The following is an 8373-nucleotide window of genomic DNA, read 5'->3' as shown; positions in this document are numbered from 1 at the left end:
AGAGCTCCCCCCTTACCGGCTGGTGGACTCCAATGTGTTCTGTTACGCATTCCTCTGCGCCAACCCACAGTACGTTATGCCCAAGCAACAGTATTTTGCAGAAAAATGTTTTCCTGCTTTGCATGAACACATGCAGAGCAACGTGTCCATAGCCCTGCAGCACCCTGCAGTTTCTGGCAAGGTGCACCTGACAACCGACAGTTGGTCGAGCAAGCGTGGAGTGGGAAGATATATTTCCTATACAGCTCAGTGGGTAACCTTGGTGGCAGCAGGGGAAGATGCAGCTGCAGCAAGGCCTGTATACCTACCTCCGCCCAGAGCACATCGTTATGAAATCTCCTCCTCAACCTCCATTTCCACCTACTCCTTTGACTCTTTTGCCTCAACCTCTTCCTCCAGGGACACTTTGCCGTAGAGACCCAGCACCTCCCATTCGGCAGCATCTGTTCACCGCCAGCAACAAACTGCAGTTTGCTATTTCAGTGCACAATTCAGACGTTTCTTGCGGGAGGACATATGGCTAACTCCCGACAGACTCCATCCAGGCAAGGTCGTGTTTGACAACGGGGCCAATCTGCTGGCAGCCCTGCGTTGTGGGAAACTCACACACGAACCTTGCCTGGCTCATGTCATGAACCTGATAGTACAGCACTTCCATAGGAATTACCCAGGTCTCCAGCCCCTATTGCTGAAGGCCAGAAAGTTGTCAGCTCATTTCCGCCAGTCCTGCACAGCCTGATTGGTGGATTTACAGCGAAATCTCAACCTGCCAGTGCACCGGTTAAATTGTGATGTGGCCACACGTTGGAATTCCACCTTTTACATGCTGCAGCGGCTGGCTGAACAACAGAAAGCGGTGGTGGATTACATGGCAGAGTCTGTTCGTTTCAGACGTATACCTACACTAACTTTCTTCAGCCTTGCGGAGTGGCTGCAAAATGAGGACTTGTGCACTGTACTGTCACCTTTTGAAGTGGCCACCAGGATGATCAACAGAGATCAGGCCTGTGTCATTGACACCATCCCCAACATATGCCTGCTGGAAAAGATGATGGTGGATCTCAGACATGACACAAAGCGGACGCTGCAGCAAGAGATGACGTTTCAAACATCATCTCGGACATGCGTGCATACTAGGCATAGTGCACCACAAATCCAGGAAGAGGAGGAGGTGGACGAGGATGAGGAGGACATTCCAGGCATGGTAGAAGGGGAGGAAGGGGCAGAGGAGGATATTGAGGGTACATTGCATCCATCCACCCAAACACAAGGCGGCATGTTCCGTGGATTCCAAGACCAGATGGAGGAGGAGAAGTGTGATGACCCTGTGCTGCTGTTCGACCCACAGGAAGGTGGGTCCAGAAATACCTCAGCTGTGGGTAGTTTGAGCCACATGACAGTCTTCATGCAGGAGTGCTTAGCCAAAGATCCACGCATACATCACATAAAAACAAAGACTGCCGACTATTGGATTGCTACATTACTGGATCCACGTCACAAGCCTGAGATACAACAACTCATCTTGCCCCAATACAGGGGACCTAAAATGCAGCACTACCATGAAGTGCTTGTAAGGGACTTGATCAGCCTTTCCGGCTGCCAGCAGCAGCAGCAGGGATCCCTATGGTAGTTCCACCAGCCATGAGAGCCAAACAACTGCTTTAAGTGGCATGGGTGGCAGCAGCAGTAGAGGTCGTCAAAGCCAAACTATGAAGGCTTTTTTTCAGCGGAAGCAAGCTGCCAGTCACGCAGCAATTGCAAATGACACTCAGCAGCGCTACTGAGTCATGGTGCAGGAATACTTGAGCTCTACATGGGACATCTGCAACCTGCAAAGCCAGGACCCACTAGGCTACTGGGTATCCAAGCTTGAGCAGTGGCCGGAGCTGGCAGAACATGCCATTAAGATCCTTGCCTGCCCAGCAGCAAGTGTGTTATCTGAAAGAGCGGTTTTCAGAGCGGTTATCTGAAACAAGCAGGTTTGGCTCTCCGCAGAAAATGTCGAGCGAATCACTTTTATTAAAATAAATAGGGCTTGTATCGGTAATGACTTTAACAGAGTCTGCTGATTAGTCGTCAACTGATGCACGGCCTGCTGACACCTTGATGGGAAGAGCACGTTCACAGCCTTCGGCATCTCCTTCTACTCCTCCCCCTAGTGGCCCTTTATATCTATATTAGTCTACTCAGTCTCTGAGGCCTATAACATGCAATGTAGCTATGTAACTGGCTAATTTTTTTTACATAGGACCTCCCTCAGGGCCCTCTGCCTCTATATACTTTGAGGTGTATATCACTTGTAACGGAGCTGTGATTCATAATTAAATATCTGTATTTTTTGGGGAGAAATACAGAAAATTTTACGGCTTTTTTGATAGATAGCAAGTGTTATCAGAATTAAATATCTGTATTTTTTTAACAGAAATACAGATTTTTTTGTGAACATTTTAATTTTAGGAATTTTTAGTAGATAGCAAGTGGTATCTGAATGAAATATCTGTTTTGTTTTCAGAAATCCAGAAATGTTTCTGTATTATTTTGATAGATAGCAAGTGGATTCAAAATGAAATATCTGTATTTTTTTATTTTGATAGATTGCAAGAGTTATCATAATTGAATGTCTGCATTATTTTTACAGAAGTACAGACATGCTTCTGTTTATTTTGATAGATTGCAAGTGTAATCATAACTAAATATCTGTATTTTTTTTACAGAGATACAGAAATATTTCTGTTTATTTTGATAGATTGCAAGAGTTATCATAATTAAATATTTGTACTTTTTGTAGAGAAATACATACATGTTTATGGCTTTTTTGATAGATTGCAAGTGGTATCAGAATTAAATATCTGTATTTTTTTTTTAGCAAAATACAGAATTTTTTCTGTTTATTGTGATAGATTGCAAGAGTTATTATAATTAAATATCTGTATTTTTTGAGAGAAATACAGACATTTTTATGGCTTTTTTGATTTTTTTTTTACAGAAATACTGATATTTTATAATTAAATGTCTACATTATTTTTACAGAAGTACACACATTTTTCTGTTTATTTTGATAGATTGCAAGTGTATTTAAGTGTACTTGCTAGATATCCACAAATGATAAAAAAATGTATGTATTTCTGATCTATGCTGATTCCACCAAGCCTGTTCCCTTTTATGTGGTTTCACTAGATATCCATCGATTCATGTCTCAAATAGCTACAGCTACTACACTGTCCATAAAGGTGATGGCCTCAACCTCTAATGCAGTCCTTGCTCCGTCTCAGAGGCCACCGCCTCCTCATCCCGCTGTAACTGATGCTGCCGCCTGCCCAGTACCCGACTCCCGATGCCAGATACTAATGCCATCCACACGTCTTCTGGGAGCCCACCCCCTCCTCCTACTGCTGTTACTGCTTCTGCCTGCCCACCCAGCTTTAGATGCTGCCACTTACAATTGCTGTCCACACTCCGTCTCGGGGCCTAACGCCTCCTCCTCATGCTTTTACTGCAGCTGCCTGCCCAGTACCCAGTACCCAGCTGTAGATGCCAGTTAACAATGCTGTCCAGGCTGCATTTTACAAAGTAACAGCTAGCAGATAGCAAAAGGCAGTCCCCTATACAGCAATGTCTCCAGTAGCTACAGCTTCTACACTGTCCATATAGGTGATGGCCTAATGCTGTCCCTGCTCCGTCTCAGGGCCCACTGCCTCCTCCTCCCAGTACCCAGCTAGATGCCAGTTTGCAATGCCATCCACACTTCTCAGGGCCCGCCGCCTCCTCCTTCTGCTGTTACTGATGCTGCCGCCTGCCCAGTACCCAACTCTAGATGCCAGATACTAATCCCCTCCACACTTGGTCTCAGAGCCCGCCGCCTCCTTCTCCTGCTGTTACTGATGCTATCTGCCCAGGTACCCAACTCTAAATGCCAATTACAAATGTCATCCACACTCCGTCTCAGGGCCTAACCCATCCTCCTCATGCTGTTACTGCTGCTGCCTGCCCAGTACCCAGTTCCCAGCTGTAGAAGCCAGTTGACAATACTGTCCATGCTGCATTTTACAAAGTTACAGCTAGAAGATAGGAAAAGACAGTCCCCTACACAGCAATGTCTCCAGTAGCTACAGCTTCTACACTGCCCATATAGGTGATAGCCTCAACCACTAATACCATCTTTGCTCTGTGTCAGGACCCACCACCTCCTCCTCCCAGTACCCAGCTCTAGATGCCAGTTAACAATGCCATCCACACTTTTCAAGGCCCATTGCCTACTCTTCCTGCTCTTACTGCTGCCACATGACCACTGCCCGGTACCCAGGTCTAGATGCCAGACTAGACTCAAGCTCAACAGGGACTTCTTCCCCCGATAATTCTGGCAAGCCCATTCCCTTTAATGTGCTTTCACGAGATAGCAGGCCCTGAGAGAGATGGCGTGTGAAACGCATTTGTAACTGGCATCTAGAGCTGGGTGTAGTGCATCTTTAATGACACCCCAAAGTGTGTAATGTAAGTGTGTAATTTGAAATTTGTGATTGAATGTAGAAGGCCACGTCTTCTGGTTCATCCATCGGTACCACGGTTTATCGGACTGAATTTCCGTGTATGTTAACCTGGAACTGGGAAGTGGGACAGCAGTCACTCTGTATATGTTGGGGGGATGAGATGGGGGACACCGGTATGTGTAACGGTAACCGACAGGTCCTGGATGACCACATTGAGCCATGAAGTTATTCAGCTCAGCAGACATCACGAGACTTCTCCACAAGTATATGGCCGTGCTGGGAGGCTCCATTCAAAGATCTGTCAACAAAGATCTTGTGAAAATACTACAGAATGATGAGTTTTGGACTGAGAACCAGCTGAAAGGGAAGGGTGAGATGTAATTTGCAAAGGATATGTTGGGGGATCTCTGGGTGAACTGCACAATGGCATAATTTACCGTGAAGTGCGTCATTACAGAACTGACCTCCACCTTGTGCGGGTCTGTTTCCTGATCTGTGTCTCTTCGGAGTACATAGAGAGCGTGCTGGCCGACTTTGAACATGGACCTCAGCCCGACATTCTCATCATCTCATCAACACGTGTATATAGGATGTTATCAGGTATCATGAGCAATCACTGCAAATCTACAAAACCAACCTGGACCACCTGTTTATTCGGCTCACCGAGGTGCTAAGCCCCAAATATCTGGTGATATGCAACATGGCCATGCCTGTTGGATTCAAAGCTGATGAAGTTCTAGAGTACCCAATTCCTAATGTGCGCTGGAACATCATATAAGGGAATTTCTACAGCGTCAGATTTGCACCAATTTGCTGTGATTGACATAAACTTCCACGTCTGCTTCGAGCTGTGCTCTAGAGTTAAAGATGCAACCCACTGGAATGTGCTGGCTCCTCAGACATATACCTGCATCCTGATGGCTCATATTGAACAAGCCTGGGGCATCCAGCAGGAACAGCAGGAAGAGGAGGCAGTGGGCTCTGAGACAGATCGTCGACAGCATTGGTAATTGGCATCTAGAGCTGGGTACTGGGCAGGCGGCAGCAGTACCAGCAGGGCGGTGGGCCCTGAGACAGAGCAAGGATGGCATTAGAGGTTGAGGCCATCACCTATATGGACAGTGTAGAAGCTATAGCTATTGGAGACATAAATGGATGAATGAGATTCTAGTTACCGATGCGGTCCCCGCTCCGTCTCATTGCCCACCACCTCCTCCTCCGGCTGCTGCCTCCTGTCATTTGTAACTTATAACAGAGCTGTGTAACTGGCTAATTTTTTGACTGAAAGACCACCCTCAGAGACCTCTGCCTGTACTCTGAAGCCTGTGTATGGCTTGTAACGAAGCGGTGAAACCTGGTGGCTAATTTTTGGACCAAAGGAACCCCCTCATGGCCCTCTCTACTCAGAAGCCGGTAAAATTCTGGCATGTTCCCTTGACCGACCCATAAAATGGCCGTGACAGCAACATAAAAAAGTCTTCCCTACTTTTTATTTTTTTACTTGTACAGTGTTGTGCAGAGCTGGTGGAGTCTTGACATTTTTTTAAAGGCATTTATAGGCTGTAGAAGTTCTACACAGTCCCGAAAAACAACCTGAATTTTTCCCCCATTGACATTAATGGAGTTCAAATTCGAGTTTCGTTCACCTGAATTTTTTTGCTCTATTTGACCGAATAGCTGTCGAATCGAATAGTGAGCTTTTCGACCAACACTAATCATTATCCTTGGATGTCCCTGGTCACACCCCTTGCAATTATTAGATTTCATCTTTTCAATCAGCATAGGTGAAATCATTGCTTCCTTCCCCTCCCAGCAGCCATGAGCAAAGTGATAATATAACTGGGTCTAACACCAGTTCTGTAATGAGAACCTTAAGGTTTCTTTAAAACTGTCATAAACAAGTTGATGAGATTTATTGGTTCCCAATAAAAAAGGCAGTAATCAGGGCTTATTGATCATTGGTTCAATGGTTGGTGGTCTTTATGGTGCAGAACTCCCCTTCACATCACCAAATATTTGGACTACTCATAGTGGCTGTCCAAAAAAGATAATTTTGGTGAACTTAAGTAAAGAATGGTAAATAGAATTTAATGTAATGGCAAAAAAAGACTGCAGCCAAGAGCTTAGAAGAACTCAATTTCCATTAGATTAAAATACAATGGGTTGCACATGCAGTAAAGGATGTCAGGAAATGCAGAGTATCCTGGCACCCCCCTGGGGCTCAGCTACATCATTCTGGCCTGGCCACTGAAGATAGATCTAGAACCCAGAAGAAGACCATGTGAGAATGGCAGCATTCACAACAGAGCCAGGGCAGGTAAGTGCAATTACAAAAATAATGATCAAGCAAGTAGTTTTTTCTCCTATTAAAGGAATATCTTCTGGCCTTTCTACATTAAAGGACTGGCCTGGCTGCAATTTTTTAGTCCAAACAAACTAACATGGCTTGAATAATATCATAAATGAACATAGGAAAATACATAAACACAGAATTTCTGTAAAAAAAGAATTGTGTTTGAAATATAATAAAAGTTTGATTTTGTGTCTCTAGGGTTTAGATGTATGGAATTTGTTGTAGCATGCCATTGTCATTTTTATTTCATCCATGGAAGACAAATATTGTTAGATCAAGACCATACAACAGGAGATAGAGCACTCTTACACATCTTTTTAGAGAGAGTTCACTGACTTATTAAATTTATACTGATCCGCCTCTACCTTTTGAGCCAGGTTTTTTTGATTGGTTTTTTTTGGGCAGTATTTTTTCTTCTGCGGATTATTTGACAGTTCATATTGTAGAATAGCTATTGAGCATTTTCTCCCCCTTCTATCTACATTTCTCTTATTTTATTTTTTTTATTTTTTTCTTACCTCCAATTTTTTTTGTTCTGTTGAACTGTTTTGTTTTGTTATATTTGGTTATTGTATACTTTGTTCTCTTGTTACAATTTTTTTTGTATTGTTTTATTGGATTTTGCTAATAAACTTTAATTTAAAAAAAATCATGGCCATACCTAGAGGCATGGGAACAAAGCAGATACATACTTAATGGGTAAACCAGCATCAGTTAGCAAGATGTGGTAAGAAGAAGAGAGCAATGAGGAGTGGCTGGTGGTCCGTCAAAGTGAATACACAGAAAGTTTTAAGTAAGATAAAAAGGTTAGGAAGTAGCAAGAAGTAAGATACTGGTGAAGGTACAAAAACATGGAATAAATAGTAACTTCAAGGAACAGCTGATAGAGTTACATAGTTAGTCAGGTTGAAAAAAGATACCAAATTTAACCACTAAGGAAATAAATATACAACTAATCAGCTTATTAAGATAAAACCCTATAGACATAGCTGATACAGAGAAAGGCAAAATAAATGATAAGGCTCAGTTCAACAGGGGAAAAATTCTTCCCAATTTTGTAACATAGGATGTTTCCTGGATTAACAGACAGTTTTCTTTACTTTAAAGCTTTATTACCCAATTATAATCTGTACTTCTAGAAATCATCCAGCTTTTTCTTAAAGCACTCAATGGAACTTTCTGAAACTACTTCCTGAGAAAGTCTTTTCCACATTTTCACAAACCTTACTGTGTATAATCCCTTCCTTAACTTCTTTTTCTCCAGAAGCAAAGAACGCCCCTGCCTTGTGCTTTGCAATACCCTTTCTGTAGGAAGTCAAGAATCATTGACACAGACTTAAAGCAGAGGAATATCCAAAATTGCAGGTGGCTCCAAAAAATCATCCCCTGGCAAATACAGAGAAGCTTCTTTTTGGGTTTGGACCTTGACCTTTATTTTTTAAAAAGTGTGTACATAAAAAATGATAAATAAAAAATAACCAAACTTCTGTAATATAGTTACTTTCCACCTTCAGGACTCTCACCTTAGTGGCC

Source organism: Pyxicephalus adspersus, chromosome 4, assembly GCF_032062135.1.
Source record: "Pyxicephalus adspersus chromosome 4, UCB_Pads_2.0, whole genome shotgun sequence".
Lineage (NCBI taxonomy): Eukaryota > Metazoa > Chordata > Amphibia > Anura > Pyxicephalidae > Pyxicephalus > Pyxicephalus adspersus.
This window is presented reverse-complemented; position numbering follows the sequence as displayed.